General features: G+C 44.3%; 1 protein-coding gene across 2 annotated transcripts in view; it reads right to left on the bottom strand.

Annotated features, from left to right (window-relative positions):
* PRLR (prolactin receptor) overlaps positions 1-15,139 on the bottom strand; it is a 162,434-nt gene extending 147,295 nt beyond the window's left edge. For both annotated transcript variants that reach the window (XM_030331478.2, XM_030331501.1), the window contains exon 1: positions 14,741-15,139. The gene's annotated coding sequence lies outside the window, so the exon portion shown is untranslated. The remainder of the gene's footprint in view (positions 1-14,740) is intronic.
* Positions 15,140-17,218: the final 2,079 nt, after the last annotated feature.

Genomic DNA, 17,218 nt, shown 5'->3' with positions numbered 1-17,218 from the left:
TCCTGTTTGAAATTCATTGCTCCCAAAAGAGTATCAGTGAAAAGGTCCCAGTCAATATCCACTTTGGTTTATTTATTTACTTTTATTTTTATTTTAGAGTGGAAGAAGAGGGGGAGAGGGACAGAGAAAGAAAGAGAAAGAGAAAGAGAAAGAGAAAGAGAAAGAGAAAGAGAAAGAGAAAGAGAAAGACAGAGAGAGAGAGAGAGAGAGAGAGAAAGAGAGAGAGAAAGAGAAAGAGAAAGTGAAGAGAAAGAGAAAGAGACAGAGAGAGAGAGAGAGAGAGAGAGAGAGAGAGAGAGAATCTTAAGCATGCTCCACACTCATTGTGGGAGTCAATCCCATGACCCTGGGATCATGACCTGAGCTAAAATCAAGGGTCAGACACTTAACTGACTGAGCCACCCATTTCTCCATGAAATACCACTGTGGGAAGTGGTTTTACATCTGACATGTATTTGCCAAGTTCTTACTCCATTTCCTGAGAACTTTGGTGAGAATCCATAAGCACCGCTTATGTTCCAGTTGAAGATCTCCCTAAGCTGCCACATGTGATTTCAATTTTACAAGAAATCCACCACCTTTTAAGCTACTACACTTTGATCATTATATTTCACATTACATTTTACATTACATTTCACAGTATTCCCCGGACATGATTGATTCTTACCTTAACAACACAACACAGGCTATGTGGAGCCCTGGTCACTGCTGGTAACTACAAAAGACTATTTTGGTCTTCTGTAGATTTTTGTTATTGGACTCTTACTAGAGACTTTGTTCACAAGTGGAAGTTTCCTTTTTATACCACAAGTTACAATTATGTTGAAGGAATTTGAAATCAATGGAAAGAGTAAGAATTAGACAGTGAATAACAACAAGCCTCTAAACCTCATTGTTCCTTCTAGAGCAGTCCCCAGAGCCAGCGGCACACAGCCACTGAGTCTGAGGCCCCTTCCATGTGGCTGTTCTATGTGGCTGGCCGGAGGAAGGCAGGCATTTTGCTTTTGTAAGCGTCTGACTTTCCACAAAACCCGTATCATTTCATCTCTCACAAGTGGAAACAGACACGCTTTGTTAGGTTGGTTTTCAATCTGAGGTGCCTGGGGCCCAGTTCCTGCAGAGTGGCCCCTGGCCATTGAGGCCTTTGTCCAGTCTGAGAGCCGTCAGCCAGGCTCTCTACCATGAGCAGGAAGCCGTGTTTTCACCAGCCACGTGATTTTGGCAGCGCATCTCCAGCTTTCCTCATTGTGCTTGCAACGGGACAATAGATTTGGGAGCTTTTCCACTTGCCTTGGCTTTCCCAGAGGAAGAACAAGTACTTCTTCACTTTCCTCGCTTCTCAGAATTGCACGTCGCCCAACGGGCTCTGATTTGCCTGCTGGCATCAAATGTAGGACAACTGGAGAAGGTATATTTAGCTTATCTCTTAGCTTCGCCTCTCTTGAGGAGTCTTCCCGAGTACTTATCAGATTTGGGTTCCGAAGGCTCATGTTCTCCAGTTAGGCATCTGGCTAGGAGAATGGCCCTGAAAGTACACCGTTTGTGGCTGGGGGTACAAGGCACCAAATCAACAAATTATTACAATTCCCGAGCTTTTCTTCCCTGTGTGACATACGCTCCACCCATCCGAATATATGCGGTCATGGGAGAAGGGCACAAGCTCATTTTGAGGGCCAAGCATAGATGAGGTGTTTTGCATCCATTATCGTACTCCACCCTCGAAATAGTCCTGGAATGTAGGCATTATCATCTCCATTTTTGGAAATAAGGAGACTGAGGCTCAAGTGAAGTTTAGCAAACTTTCCATGGATCCTTCCTCGTGGCACAACTTTGAAGCAGATCCAGTAGAAAGAAGGAATATACTGCTTTTGTATTCGGAGAAGACAAATTCTTTTAGAAGGGCCGTCAACTAGAAGCAGCACGTTGGTCTGCTGGTGAAGTGCAAGAAGGAAGGGAAATGGCTGGACTCAATGGCACACAGAAGGGTTCCTGAGGGCCTTACAGGCTCATTAAGTCATGCTAAGCTCAGACTCAACACCGAGTCCATGTCCGTGGAATTTTGCCTCACTGACTGTACACTTGTCGGTCTCCCCACTAAGTCATGAATTCTTGCCTAACGACTCCCATGAACGGAGTACTTCCTTGGCCCCAAGTGTTATACATACACTTATCTTGTCTTATTCTCCCAGCAGCTGCTGAATGTATGTTTTGGTGTTCTGACTGTAGAGATGTGAAAATAAGGCACAGCGGGGTGACTCTCACCCTGACACTTAACGGCTCCATCTGGATGATTTATGAAATTGCCATTGGAAGTGTATGCCTACCAATACCCATACATGGGCCTCTCATGTAATTTCATTTCCTCCTCCATACTTGTCACCCGAACCCTTCTTCCAAAATACTGCTGTTCATTCTCCACTAGCCACACTGAATAATATACCTGAGTTTAGACAGGAAGCTCCAGTACCCATCCAGAATCAGTGCTAGTAGGACTGGGAAGTCAGCAACCGAATGTGGGCTCTAGCTTCACAGAGTCATAGCATCACAGCTATGAAATAACTAAAAGAAAGGACGTCTAGCCCACATTCATATTCATAGTGCATTTTCATACAGGCCTGGCCCATTTTTGACAATTACCTAGAAAGAGCGATTGCCAATAAGGGCAATGGGTGGCTGTGAGATAGAGAGGAGAAGTAGTTTTCAACGAACAGTCTTTTGTACCTTGAATTTTAAACTGTGCACAGAAATAAATACAATTTTAAAAGTCACAGATCTGAATAGTGTTATGGTTTCAGTGATGTCCTTTGAAAAGTAAAATCAGAAAACTTGGCTAAAAGAAACATAAAACTCTTCTAGTCAAACCCTGACTAACGTGGCAGAGTCACCCTGATGATCGAACAGCTGCCATCACACTGCTCTGATATTTGAATGACTTGGTTTCAGGAGATATCCACATCTGGTAAATATTCACTCTCACTTTTTGCTGAATATTTCATCAAAACTGTCCAAAAAAGGAGGAAATTACCTTACTGGTTCAAAGATGGATTTTTTCAAGTTAAGCTATTTCTAGGGTCCTGAGCTATTTGGAGGATATTCAAAGACTTCAAATGTTTTTCAAACTTTCTTTAATTAACTGATGTTCCACTGCAATCTTCCTAACTTAAATAGGACGAGAGTCAACGCAACTATAACTATAGTTCTCTTTTTCCTTTATAGTTTTGAATTTGGAAGTTAATACAACCGTAAGAAATATCTGAACATATACTGTATAACACTTTAAAATAATAGTTTTATTGAAAACCAAAGAGTTAAACGAACAGATTGATGATTTGATTAGATAAATTCAACACTTCCAATGAATGCGTGTCAATTTCTATAGAAAATTACCCTATGGCAATTCTATTTAACTATTTAACTGAAATATTTAGTAAGTTAAAACTTACAGCAAAGAAGATGCGTTATCACAGTTATTGCCTCCACAATCATCGCTAAAGAATTTAACGGAATTAAAGAAATTTTAATGCATTTCTTTGTATAAACCTCAATTCTGTTAAATTCATTGCTGATACTATCATTAGGAAGGGAAGAAGGTGTGTTACACTCACCCTAATTATTGGAAGACTAAGTAACTTGAGAGAATTTTCTGGAAGCAGATATGCAGTGGAAAGTAGAGAAAACAGTATGGACTACTATGTTCCCCAGGATTATTTCACATATAATAATGAAACTCTGGAGAGAATCTACAACATCTCTAAAGCAAAAATGTGGTAACAAATTAATTAATGATCCTTTTGTTGTCGTTAGTTTCTAAAGACCAGCTTCAGATGACCCTGGAGAGCAGCCAGAATTTGTTGCACAGCATATTGAGAAACCTTGATTTCTTCTGCCTTTTGAGAAGAGACAGATAGGTGGGCACAACACAGGAACTCTGAGCAGTGGGCAGAAAAGGAGGTGAGGAGAAGAGGGGGCATTTCATAGAGTCCTCTGGTGTTGCCAACTCTGTTCAGCCAGCTCTCCAGAAGGGTGCGTGGTTCCCCTCCCACCTTGTCAGATGGCAGGTGGTTTAGACGGAGGTCCTTCTGGAGAGGGGCTGAATCATCCAGCCTCTGAATTATGGCATTTCCTCTCCAGTACTGTTCGCGGGAGCCCTGCCCTGTTGAAGCGCCTCTTAGTGGTACCGTGGGGTTTATGCAGGAGAAACAAGTCTGACTCTGAAGGTAGCAGCTTCAGTTATACAGGAATTAGAGAAAAGGAGACAGGAGGAAAGCGGCACAGCTTAGCGACCGAGAACCTGGTGCTCTGCAGCCAGCCTCAGTGCAGACCCTGGCTTTGCAACTTAACCAGCGGTGTGAGCTTGGACACATGACTTAACCTCCTTATTTCTGCCTCAGTTTCTTCATTTATAAAGTGATAATCATAAGGGCACTTAATCAAAGGATGGCTGGGAGGAATAAATGTGAAATTCTTGAAACAATGCCTTGGACGTAGTAAGTGCTTGCTAAATGCTTGCTATTATGATGTCAGCATTTACATGAAGAAACTGACCAACTGCAAGAAGCCATGTATAAATGCCTGATGGCAGGAAGGATTCGGTAAATGCAGCCAGAGTGTCAAAATACTCAGAAAAAGATAAACTTCAGCAATGTGAATGTGATATTTCCAGCCCTTATGGAAAGCACAGTAATCAACAACAACAGAATCCATCAAAACACTCTTATGAGATAAGATGAAATTTTTATGGTTATGTGGTAAAAAGCAACAAACAAGTTTCTCCTTGGACAGGAATTTGATTTTTTTCTGCTTAAATAAGCTGAGGTCAAAATCCCTAATGTTTCCAAATAGCATTAGATATTATTCCATTTCGGTTCAAAACCAGTGGCCTGAGTCAGGAGAGGGCAGGAAAAATGATGTCAGACAAGACGAGGTCCGCCATCTGGCCCTACCTCCAAACTTGCTCCTGAACCCAATCCTCCTTCTACTGCTCCCATCTTGGCTGATCCATTGTCACCTCCTCCTGTACCTGCCATGTCCTCCCTCTGCTTCCAGTCTACACTCCATTCTCCACACAGGAGCCTGAGAGGTCTCTAAAGTGCAATGTAGAACACATTACTCTCCTGCTTAAAACCTCCCAACGGTTTCCTTAAAGCACCAAAATCCTAACTCCATCCCATGACCTCCGGCCCTCGGGGCTGTTTTCCTGCCCGATGCTCTATCTCTTCATCACTGTGATCCAGCCATACTGGTCTCCTTTCTGTTTCCCGAAAGTGTCAAATCTTTCCCAACCTCAGGGCTGCTACCCTTGCCGTTCCCTCTACCTGGCCTTCTTTCCTCCTGATCTTTGTGTTGCTTTAACACTGATGTATTAGCTCCAATGCCAACACTTCAGAGAGAACAACTCCCATAATCCTATTTAAAGCAGCTTCATCAGACTCTACTCCCTCCTCACTTTATTTGTCCCCAAAGCACCAACCAACTTACTGGATTTTATTTACCGGTGTCTTCATGTGGATATCTGTTTCTTTTCACTGGACTGTAAATTCCATGAGGACAGGAATTTCATCGCTCTCTCTCCAGGGCATATAACAGCCTTGGGCTACAGCGGGCCCTCCATAAAAGTTGAGCGAATAAAAAATTACCAGTGTCCATGATGCTTGGCTACCAGTGGGTCTTTGCCGACCCTTCTCTCTGCAACCTCCTTCACAATTTCTTCTCCTCTGATGCTGCAACCTTAACACTCCAGATAAGTACAATGATGCATCATTTCCTTTCCCTCCTGCCCTCCAAATCTAGTACAAAACACTGGTTGCTTTTTGGCATTAATATAACCTTCTGGGAATAGCTGGAGCCACAGACTTAACTCGACCCTGGAGAAAATATTCTAAGATTGATTCTACAACTATTTTGTGTATCCTGTGTTTTTTCTTCTACATTTGGGTGACTTGTAATTGTCTCTTTGCAAACTAAAATTTATGACTCACCTAGCCTACTCTGGGGCCAGTAGCCTCTGCATCCCAAATGATCTCTCGGGGCTGAGAGGGTTTTACACAACCTAGTTAGTTCTTGGCCAATTCACGTTGTAAAGTCTATGTGTGCAATGACAGTCCCTGGAGAACACTGCTGTAATTATATTTTTAATAAGGGTGTGAACAGGAATGGGGTTAATTGGCTTTAAAATGGCTAAGAGAGGAAAGCAAGTGTTGCTAAAGATCAACATAGCAATTGGGAAATTTAATACATGGGCAGCAGAAAACCTTAACCTTTATCTTCCAATCTCATAATTATCAAGCTTTTGGCAATCTGATTTCCAAATTGCACTTACAGAAATCTTAGTCATGAGGCTATGCAGGGCCATTCTGAGTTTGGAGTTCGTTTAGATAAGTAGAAAACTTTTTTTTTCTCATTTTTTTTACTGATTATTTATTTTTGAGAGACAGAGAGAGGGACAGAGCATGAGTGGGGGAGAGGCAGAGAGAAAGAGGGAGACACAGAATCTGAAGCAAGAGCCAGGCCCTGAGCTGTCAGCACAGAGCCCTGACGCGGGGCTCAAGCCCACGAACCATGAGATCATGATCTGAGCTGAAGTCGGTCACTTAACCAACTGAGCCGCCCAGGTGCCCTGATTATTACTATTGTTATTACTATTGTTATTATTATATATTATTCTAGAAGCCATTTCCCAAAGAGTAGAATGACAACACAAATATGGTTTGGATGGTTCTCTGGGGTCATGTGACCTAAAACAAGACAAAAAAAAGAAACATAAATAAGTAATTAAGATTTGGATCTTAGCTGAGCAGTAAGATCTGCTCTTACTGATGCACATTATAATCACCTGGACAACTATAAATAAATACTGATGCCCAGTTCCATCCCCAGAGCCTTGATTCAATGGTTCTGTGGGTGGGGACTGGGCATCTGTATTTTTCAAAGCTCCCAAGATGACTACCATGAGCAATCGGTGGTGAGGACGCCTGTTTCAGAGGCTTGATTTTTGCTGTACCTGAAGACACTGGAAATTGTTTTCCAGTCAGTAATGGATTTGGAGACAGAGAAAAAGAAAACAATAATTTGGGGATGGGGCAAAACTAACCCATCTTCTTGTTCTGAAGAGGCTCTAATGTCAAGGCTCCAGCTTCTCCCCCATTACCTTTCATAAAGACCTCGCGGCCTCACTACTGGCAGTAAACCCAAAGTTCCCAAAACATACAAAGACTTCTTTAAAAACGGAGCTGTAAAAATTGCTGGGTTTTCTTCTCTTTTTTTCAGGTGTGTAACAAAATAAAAATCAATATCCTGTCAGAAAACAGGAGTTTCAGAGGAGAGGAGCTGGAATCGCCCAAGAGCCCTGGGGCTTAAGGAGTCTTCCCTTCCCAGAGGTGGGAACCGAGGAGCTGTAATACGCATGGCAACACCTGCAGGGGAATAGAAACTCCAAGACGGTAGTGGCCGACCTCGAGCGACCGCTGTGGCCGCCTATGCCCTGCTGCCGCTCGTCACAGCACTGCAGCTCGGGCCGGCTTGTCATCTTTCACCTTCTGATCTGTAACACTGATTCATTCATTGAAGAAATAACATTGCCAGGACAGAGTATTCTAACACCAATTGGAGACTGCACAGACTCACTCTGGGAGCCGAAGCAGATCCGGGGAATTCAGTGGCTGAGAATTCTAATTTCACCACTGTTGCCAGTTAGCCTCAAGGCCCAAGGCAAGGAATTAAATTCTATTTCCCAATCTGTAAAGTTGGAGAGGTGAGGGACGATTACCGGTTATTGTAAAATAACTATTATGGGGCACTAATGGGCATGATACCAAAGCCCTTTGCAACGTTTATGCAAAGTCTGGTGGGTACAATAAACTGTGGATACCAGCTGCCCGACGCTTAGCCAGGATTAACTACGGGGCACTGCAAAAACACACAGAGTAAGGGAATGGGCAGCTGGTGACAGCTTTTAGCCACCCCCAAGTGGGTAGGATCACTGTGAACACCAATTATCTGTGAATCCCAAAGACCACACAGAGATAGATATACGCGTATATAAAATTTCCGGAAAGACCACACATGCTGATTGTCCATTTAATCTCCTTTAAAATATTACCCTTTAAATTTTATTTCCCATGATCATGATATAAAAACCTTGTGTCTTTTGCTCAGTGGTTTTCAACTCTACATCAGAATATTCACTTTAGAATATTCTGGGGAGGGGAACCGGAGTCGCTCAGTGGATTAAGCATCTGACTCTTGATTTCCGCTCAGGTCATGATCTCACAGCTTATGAGTTTGAGCCCCAAGTCTGGCTCTGTGCTCATAGTGTGGAGCCTGCTTGGGCCTTCTCTCTCTCTCTCTCTCTCTCTCTCTCTGCCCTTTGCTTGCTCACACACACTTTTTCTCTCTCTCTCTCAAAATAAATAAACTTAAAAAAACCCAGAATATTCTGAGGAGTTAAAAAAAAGTTATACTGATACCCAGTCCCCATTCCATCTGTCTTTAGCCTAGTTTTATGTCCTTCAATGCCCATCTCTTACCTCGTCTTTCTCGGGCACACTGCCCTCTGGAATCTCCAAACTCAGTTTCATTCCTATAACACTTGGAGAATGTTACCGGACATTGATCCTGGTGTCTCCTGTTTATGCCCATCTTCTCAACAAGTTAACGTGTTCCCCCAGAGCAAAGACCTGTTTTGTTCTGTTATTTTCCCTATGGAGTCTGATACAGGCTTATTGGCTTAGAAGATGCTGAAAAATATGTGTCACTGTTGATGTAGATACACTAAAATCCGAGTATGCTCAGCTTCTGTCATTTCCCCCTCAGATTTAGGTTTTAAGTGAAAATGAACAGATGTTAACCATATATCTGAAAGAACATTCCATATAGTGCTTTGCTCAATCTACGGAAAGCAAATTCTTCCCCACAGATGAATGTCTACAGTCCTCAGGTCCTCAGTGATAACCATGGTCCATTTGTTTCTTCGTGAGCACTTTATGTGACATTATCTCATGAACTCTGGACTTCCTACAGGATTGCTGGGGGAAGCAGGGTGAGGGCATCGCACAAACCAGTAGACAAAAATAGGATCCAGGCCTCTGACATCCCAGGCCAGAGGCTTCCTCTAACAACTTCACAGTCTGACTGCTTTCCCTCTGGAATACATGGAATGGCAGGAACAAATCATATCTCTACTTTGCTGATATGATATTCAAGGGTCATTTTAGCTAATGGACAAAAGAAACCAAAATGGCCTGTGATATTTTTGGGGAAGTCCTTCTGGAAACTGGGACTGTGTATTGTTCAGGCTGTTTTAAAGCAAAAGGACAGGGGTGCCTGGGTGGCGCAGTCGGTTAAGCGTCCGACTTCAGCCAGGTCATGATCTCGCGGTCCGTGAGTTCGAGCCCCGCATCGGGCTCTGGGCTGATGGCTCAGAGCCTGGAGCCTGTTTCCGATTCTGTGTCTCCCTCTCTCTCTGCCCCTCCCCCGTTCATGCTCTGTCTCTCTCTGTCCCAAAAAAAAATAAATAAATGTTGAAAAAAAAATTAAAAAAAAAAAAAAAGCAAAAGGACAGAGAGGGAGAGATACTCACTACCCCAGTGACATGACTTATTTGATGGTCTTTGGACACAAACATGAAGGCTGGCTGTCTCCTAATCTGATTTTACCAGGTTCCAGAATGACAAAGACATTGTCTTTGGAAGTGATTTTAAGGTAAATCTAAAGCTATATTCAAAACGACCCTTTGGTCATAGGATATTTGAAAGCTTCTTGAGATTTACCTGATGGGAAAGACAGAAGAAGTCTGGGTCAAGACTAGAGAAAAAATTACGTTAGGAAGAAGGGAGAAAAGTTTCCTATCGTGTATTTGTCAACTTATTAGTCTATACCAGTACTATTAAATGAAAATATAAAAAAAAATTGAAAGTTAACAGATGAAATTAATTTTAGTAATATAGTTCATCTAAACCAATGCATCCAAAATCTTACCATTCTAACATATAATCAATATAAAAATCAATAAGGTTTTTTTTTTTTTTGTATTAGGTCTTTGAAATCTAGGGTGTAGGGGCTCCCAGATGGCTCAGTCAGTTAAACCCTGACTCTCGATTTCAGTTCAGGTCATGATCTCATGGTTTGTGAATTCAAGCCCTGCATCAGGCTCTGCACTGATAGCACAGAGCCTGCTTGGGCTTCTGTCTCCCTCTCTCTCTGCCCCTCCCCTGCTCGCTTTCTCTCTCTCGCGCGCAAAAGAAATAAAAATAAACTTAAAGAAATCTAGGGTGTGTTTTACACTTACAGCCATCTCAGTTTGGACTAATCACATTTTCAGTACCTTATCATCACATGTGGCTAGTGCTGCTGTTATTACACGATTGCACTGGTGTGCAAGTTTAGACACACCAACTGGAATTTAGGGCATCAGACAGAAATCACTATCCTCGTTTAGCCGCCCAATATACTTTTGATACTTTCCTTCTGTTAGCTCCTTGCTATCTTCTGGAAGAGATGATCTCAAAAGCCACACGCTATGCTAGCAAAACAGACTGTGGGATTTAAAATATCACCTTTGTAACTTTGCGCCAGCTGCCTGCCTTCTATGGATCTTGGTTTCTTCCACTATCAAAGCAAGGCAACAATAACTAACTTGCCAGACTGTTGGGAAGGTTAAATAACATACGCATTAAGTCCACAGCACAGCCTAGAAGAATGTAATAAGCAGTCAATCAGTAATTTCCCCTATATAAAATCCATATTGATTTCTAAGGGGACATCTCATATTTGAGGCTCTACTGCTTAATTTTTTTAATGTTTATTTATTTTGAGAGAGAGAGAGAGAGAGAGAGAGAGAGAGAGAGAGAGAGCACGAGCAAGGGAGGGACAGAGAGAGACACTCAAGCAGGCTCTGCACTGTCAGCACAGAGCTGAACACAGGGCTCCCACAAACCGAGAGATAATGACCTGCGCCAAACCCAAGAGTCAGACGCTTAATCGACCCAACCACCCAGGCACCCCTCTACTGCTTCATTTATTCCACTTCCAGATCTTTCCCTGGAGGTTCTTCTGCTAAGGCAGTCCTTTCCCCAGACTTTCATCAGACTGGCTCCCTCTTATTATACAAGTTCAAGTTCAAGAATGACCTTTTTGTGGAAATCTCCTTGGCTGCCCTATTTCAAGTTGCCTCCAAGCCCTGTTAGCCCCCGCCTCCTCTTACCTTCTTCGTAGCATTTCTTAATATCTGAAATTATCTTATTTATGTATTTGCTCACCTGCCTCTTATCTGTCACTCTCTCTAGCACAGAAGCTCCACAAGTGCCAGGACCTTGTCTGTCTTTTTCAGAGCTCAGCAAGTTATTTGTTCAATGAATAAATGCTTAATACAGGGAGGTTACCGTAAAGGGTGACCAGGTTCCTTTTTAAAGTAGCAGAGAATGGAGATTCCAGGGCTCTTTTTAAGCTAAAAGAGTCCCTCAGGAAGTTGGTGGCCCAGAGCCAGCCTCGCCTGCTGAGATTTAGTATTGCCTAACTGGAGTGTCACAGCTGGATCTGGAAAGGGCTGGGAAAATTATTCTTCACAGGCGATTTCATTGTTGCTGCCTGTTAATATGTATCTCATGCAAAGTATATGTTCACACCACTTCAATCACCTAGAAGATTTGGTTATTCCTGCCCTAAATGTTCTAAAGAACTGGGTTGGGACCCAGTTGGCATGATGCAACTTTCTGGTGCCAGGAAGCGTGGCAGCACTAACCTAGTATGAAAAGAGTGAGTGCCAAAGTCAGGCAGAACTGGGATCCAAGTCCAGGGATCCCAGGCTTGGATCCCAGCTCTGCCTTTTACCAGCTCTGCAGATCGGGCAAGTAATGTAAATTTTTATAAACCTCGATGTATTTGTAAAGATTTAGATGATAACGCATACCTTGCAGTGTTGCTGTGAGAATTAACTGAGGTGATGTAGAAAAGCGCTTCGTTCATCTTAATGGCTCAAGGGACAGCAGATATCAATACTGTCACCTTTGCATGCAAGACTGCCTTGCCACAATATACTGATGGATCTTTGGAAGGGCTACTTGGAGGGGATCCAACTGCCCTTTAAAATTCTGGCATTTCTTTCCCACATTTCTACGTCATCCAGCTTCTTATAACTGAGGGGTAACTGTAACTAAGAGAGAGAGGAAAAGAGAGATACGGAGAGACACCAGAGAGAATAAGTTGAGTTGGCTATCTGAGCCACACTGTGAACGATGACAGTGGAGACATTTCTCTTTACAGAGACAGTTTCTCGCGTATCTGGAGATGGATGCAACCATGAAGCCGCTCGAGTCTCCACGCTGAGGTGTTTGTCACTAAGAGCAGAGAGCTAGACATTTCACGTTCAAGATTATGGGCCAAAAGAGAACTGAGAGGAAGGGTCGAGAATCCGTGCCAATCTGGACACATGTTATTTGCGGGCAACACAGAGTGCTCTGCTTGACGAAGATGAAGCAGGAAAGCGAACTCTGTATTCTAGACTCACCACTCATCCCTGAGAATAATTAGACCAGAAGTGACTTTACTCATTCTTTTGCTGACATAAGCCCCGTAGGAGAGAAAGTAAGCTGTTCTAAAAAAGCATGGAACTATTTAACACTTACTTATAACCTCACATTAATATTCCTAACAGCAGCTTATTACTGACTATGAACCAGGCATTTCCATTTTTCAGTTTCCATTTTCCTAACAACCGTGCAAGAAAGGCAGTATTGCTCCCCATTTCACAAACAGGAAAAGTGAGGCTTAGAGTAGTTCAGTAACTTGTCGGAGTGTGGGAGCCCAGATGTGAAGCCCAGTCTGTGGGGTTCCAAAGCTCCACGTGTCCTCTGCTGTACCTTGCTGGCATTGCCAATGGAAGACCCAGGTCCCACGAGACAGGAGTCCTCAGTACTTTAAAAGAAGGTCCACAGGTCCAAAAGAACACTGTCACTACTCCTACCACGCACTGGAGAGAAAACAGCACTTTGTTTCCTTCAAAACAAAGCTTTGGCTCCACTTTCTGGCATCCAGCTAGTGACCTGAAGAGCTATCTTTGAGACAGACGGTGACCTTTTACAGGTGGCTCTCAAGTGCTGTTTGTAGGACTGAAATCTCTAGGGCTGAGGACCATCACCTTAGGAAAGTCATTAAAAGAGTTTGTGAGGAGGGCTCCCCAGGAAGCAGAGGTTGGTGAAGCCTTTGGGACACAGTGTCCCAGGAGCTTACTTATGACAGAAGCGCTTTCTCCTTCAGCAGCAAGGCTGACTCCAGACTCCAGAGGAAGGCTGTTACTTCCGTAGCCAGCCCAGCTGCCAGCAGGGGTTTAGCTGGGTGGTCTTGATACAAAATGTCCTCAAAAGGAAGGAAAGGAATGTTTGCCTGGGGTTCAGGCAGGGTCTTCAAGGAGAGTTACAAACCTTGAGGGATTGCTTGCAAAACTTTATGTACAGTACATAAGAACATTTTTTCCCTTGGGGGAGAACTCATAGATAATTCTCCAAAGGACCCATGATTCCCAATTTTTAAGAATCACTAAAATTAAAAATTTCATCTGCTTCTTCCTTACACTATTCAATACATTTACCCCATTTATATATATAAAATATTATAGGACATATAATTGTATATGTTACGATATATTAAAATATATAATATATATCATATAGAATATGTTAATATTCTATATTCTATATGATACAGAATATTAGCATATTCTATATGATTATATATAATATATGTCATGTATACACACATATAACGTTTAATGGGATATGTATATGGAATGATTAATTTCCCTAAATGTTGCAAAGAAAACAGAGGCCCAGAGAGGACTAGTGCCTTGCCCAAGTTTGCACAGCCAGAGGCGCACTCCACTGACCACGGAGCATGACACTGGGGGCAATCTTTGCCAGTGAACTTGATGAATGAAAACAAACGAATCGCTCCAGATTAACAATACTATTTGCAACCGTTTTCAAGCCCAATCATATAAAACCCTAAATGGCTAGTCATTAGGGCACCGTGGGCGGCTTCCCCAGGATGCAGGTAGAGGTCACTACGAGGATGTTTTCCTGCTCCAAGAGCCGGCACTCCCGCCCCGCTGGCCGGCTCCCCAGCACCGCGCCCGGATCCCCAGTTACCTGAGCGCGCCCGCCCGCGGGCCCGGCTCGCGGCCGCCTCCCCGGCTGGAAGGCCTCCCACCTGCCTCGGCGCCCACTGCCTTCGCCGGCGAGCCCCGCCTCTCGGTCCGGCGCGCGCCGCGCCGAACTTTCCCCGCCCGCTGCCCGGGAGGCTGCGCCGCCGCCCCGGGGCCCCGCCAGCCCGCGGGCATCACCTCTCCTGCCCGAGCCCCTTCCCGCTATTTTTTCTTTTCAGTTTGACGTAAATAATTTACATTGTGAGAATCCCGGAGTCACGCTCACGCCGAAACTCACTCTCCAGGGCGCATCCGAAGATGCCTTACAAAGAAGCCGAATGTGTGCAGTTGTAAGGTGAGGGTGCACTTTTAGTTCTTCTCCGAGGGGGCCAGCAATGCTGACTACGCTCAGAGCCCCGGCTTTCGCACCTGCGGCCGCTGCTGGGCAGCAACTCTGCCGCCTCCGGCTGGGTTCTGGCGCTTTCCGGGCAGCAGTCCGTGCCGCACGCGGGGCTCGAACCCGCAGTCCGAGCGCCGCGCGCGCGCTACCCTTCCAACTCGCCGGCCTCGAACCCGCAGCCCCCGCGTGTGCCGCAGTCTACTCACTTTTGCCTGGGAGCAAAGTCTGCCGTAACAGTCCGTGAGCACTTCCTGCAAAAGGACGTGAAGATCCAATGGGTGCAAAGCTGTTTCACGAACAGCCGGTAGAATCCAGATAGAGGGTGAGGAGGGAGTGAGACGGGAAGGGGGCGGAGGCGGGAGCGGGGGTGGGGGGAAGTCCAGAAGACTGGAGTCTCAGGAGCCCAACCTGGGCGCCTCCGTCCCCAGCCCGGTGGCTCTGTGAGAAGCTCAACTCGGTGCACTTGTTCACTCTTTCTTCATGAGAGGAGGAGTCAGTGTTGCAACATTCTTGTTCCTTGCTGGAGGCAAAACAGTGATTTTCTTCAGCATGCAAAATGTCCGGAGCCTGCCAGTTTTACAAGGTGAGGGAGGTGGGTTGGGGCTCCGGAATACAGCAAAGACGCGGAGAAGAAATAACCGATGATCCCACGTTAGTCTTGCGTGATATGGGCCCCACATCTTCCGCTGGGACTGCACCAGAAAATACACTGACAAAACAATAATAACAAATGTCTAAATACATGGAATGACCTCGAAGATGGTATTTCTCCTGGCAGCCAAGATGTGGAGTGTCTCCGTGTCAAATGTCTTTATTTCTGAGGAACAGCAGCTTGACAATATTCGAGGGGGGGCTCCAGGGAGCTGAATCTCCCCTTCCGTGAGAAGAAGGAGGGGTCAGAGTGAAAGGGACAAAAGAAAATAAACAGTGATCTTAAGGCAGGGTTTTGCTTTCTTTTTTGATACCCCGAAGCCGAAACTTCCAGGGTGCTGTGTTTATTTTCCGCCACCTGAGTATAACGCAGAAAAGGTGGTGGGGCCACTCTTTCGTCGTTTTCCACAAATGTAGGATTTATTTTTTTCTAACAGGGTCTTTTTATTTGCTAATAACAAAACCACGCACACGGCCACCTTTTCTCTTGCAAAAAAAGTGCCAAAATAAATAGTAACTGCCTGAATCAAATAGTTATGTCTCAATTAGTGAGTTGCTAATGTCTGTTTGGTGCCATTGATTAATCCTGCAGCTGATTGTTTCATAACCCAGAGGGGTACCAGAGAGATATTTTAAACAAAGGCTATTGAGTTTCAAAAATAAAAGTTAATTGGAACACTGGGCTTTCCCCCTTCGGTGCCACTTTTACTGCCACTCTGGAATAACTGGCAAATGACATTCTTCAGCCACTTGCCAGGTCTCAGGAAGATGTTGAAGACCCCAGGATGCTTTGGTGATTCTTTTGGACTGGAAGTCCAGGTGCACCTGCATAGGTACAATCACCTGGTGCTTCCTGTTCCAATAACATGGCCACAAACTCCATCTGGTCTTTGGTGGGAGTCTAGGGGGGAGATGCACCTTTCAGGCACAGCCTTCACATGCTTTCTGTGATCGTCCAGGTACATTTACGTTCACTCATCGTGGCCATAAAAGTAGGCAACTCCTATTTATTTCTAAAACCACTGGGTGACATAGGATCTTCAATGACAAAATATTTCTATAGAACCTTTGCAAGGCAAAGGATCACTTAGTTTTCTTAGAGCTGTTCTAGTCAGACCATTTTAATAGCTGGTGAAAGAATAACGCTCTGGGTAACTCCAGACTGTAAGTTCTCAGAAGGTAAGGGACCTTGCTTTTCCTCCTTATGGTTTCCAGTCAGGGACAGGCAGCTCAGCTCACCCGTGCTCACGGCTTCCAGCAGGTGACAGATTGGTTGTTGAGTGACTAATGCACAGCCCACTGGGAGAGAAGGGCAAGACTGGCTTTCTGCTCGGTTGTGCAGCACACAATGTCCGTAACCACTGGCATTCACTGTCAGTGAATTGCCTCGCCTCAGCTTTACTCAGATGTTGAAGGAAGTTAGCTGCGAGCCACAATCTCTTTACTTTCTGCACCACAATTGTTTTACCACCACTGCGTCCTCCTCTCCACGCTAACGTGCTCTGGTCCCTTTTGGCCTGCTCCCTTCTAGCTCATCTCTGTCTCATCTCTGTCTCAGTGGATGTGTTCCTCCTTTCCCTCAAGCCACTCTTCTGGCTGAGTCCTGGAGCCCATCCCTGCCCACTGCCTCCAAGACCTTGCTCCTTTGCTGAACACCTTTGGCGTGGGTTTGAGTCCTTGCTATTGATTTGGCTTTCCTAAGCTTTGGTTGCCTCCCCGTAAATAGGATGCAGTAATATATGCCTCAAAAATAATAATAATAGTGGTTATTAATCACCAGTAAAAGGAATAATAATGGTGATAGCATATGTAAAATGCCTGACAAATAACAAAGTCTAGAATCATTAAACTCTTTTTTTTTTCCATTTCCCCTTTTTTCTACCTTCCTCAAATATTTAATCTTTTCTGCTCCATAGGCTTCTTCATCCTAGCCCATAATATCCTCAGGTCTCCCTTGACGCTGGCAACCCTTTTGGTACTTTACCAAGTTCTAATAACTTTTATTTATAAGTCACTCCTTTCTGCATCTGTCC

This window comes from Lynx canadensis, chromosome A1 (genome assembly GCF_007474595.2).
Source record: "Lynx canadensis isolate LIC74 chromosome A1, mLynCan4.pri.v2, whole genome shotgun sequence".
Taxonomy (NCBI): Eukaryota; Metazoa; Chordata; class Mammalia; order Carnivora; family Felidae; genus Lynx; species Lynx canadensis.
This window is presented reverse-complemented; position numbering and strand designations above follow the sequence as displayed.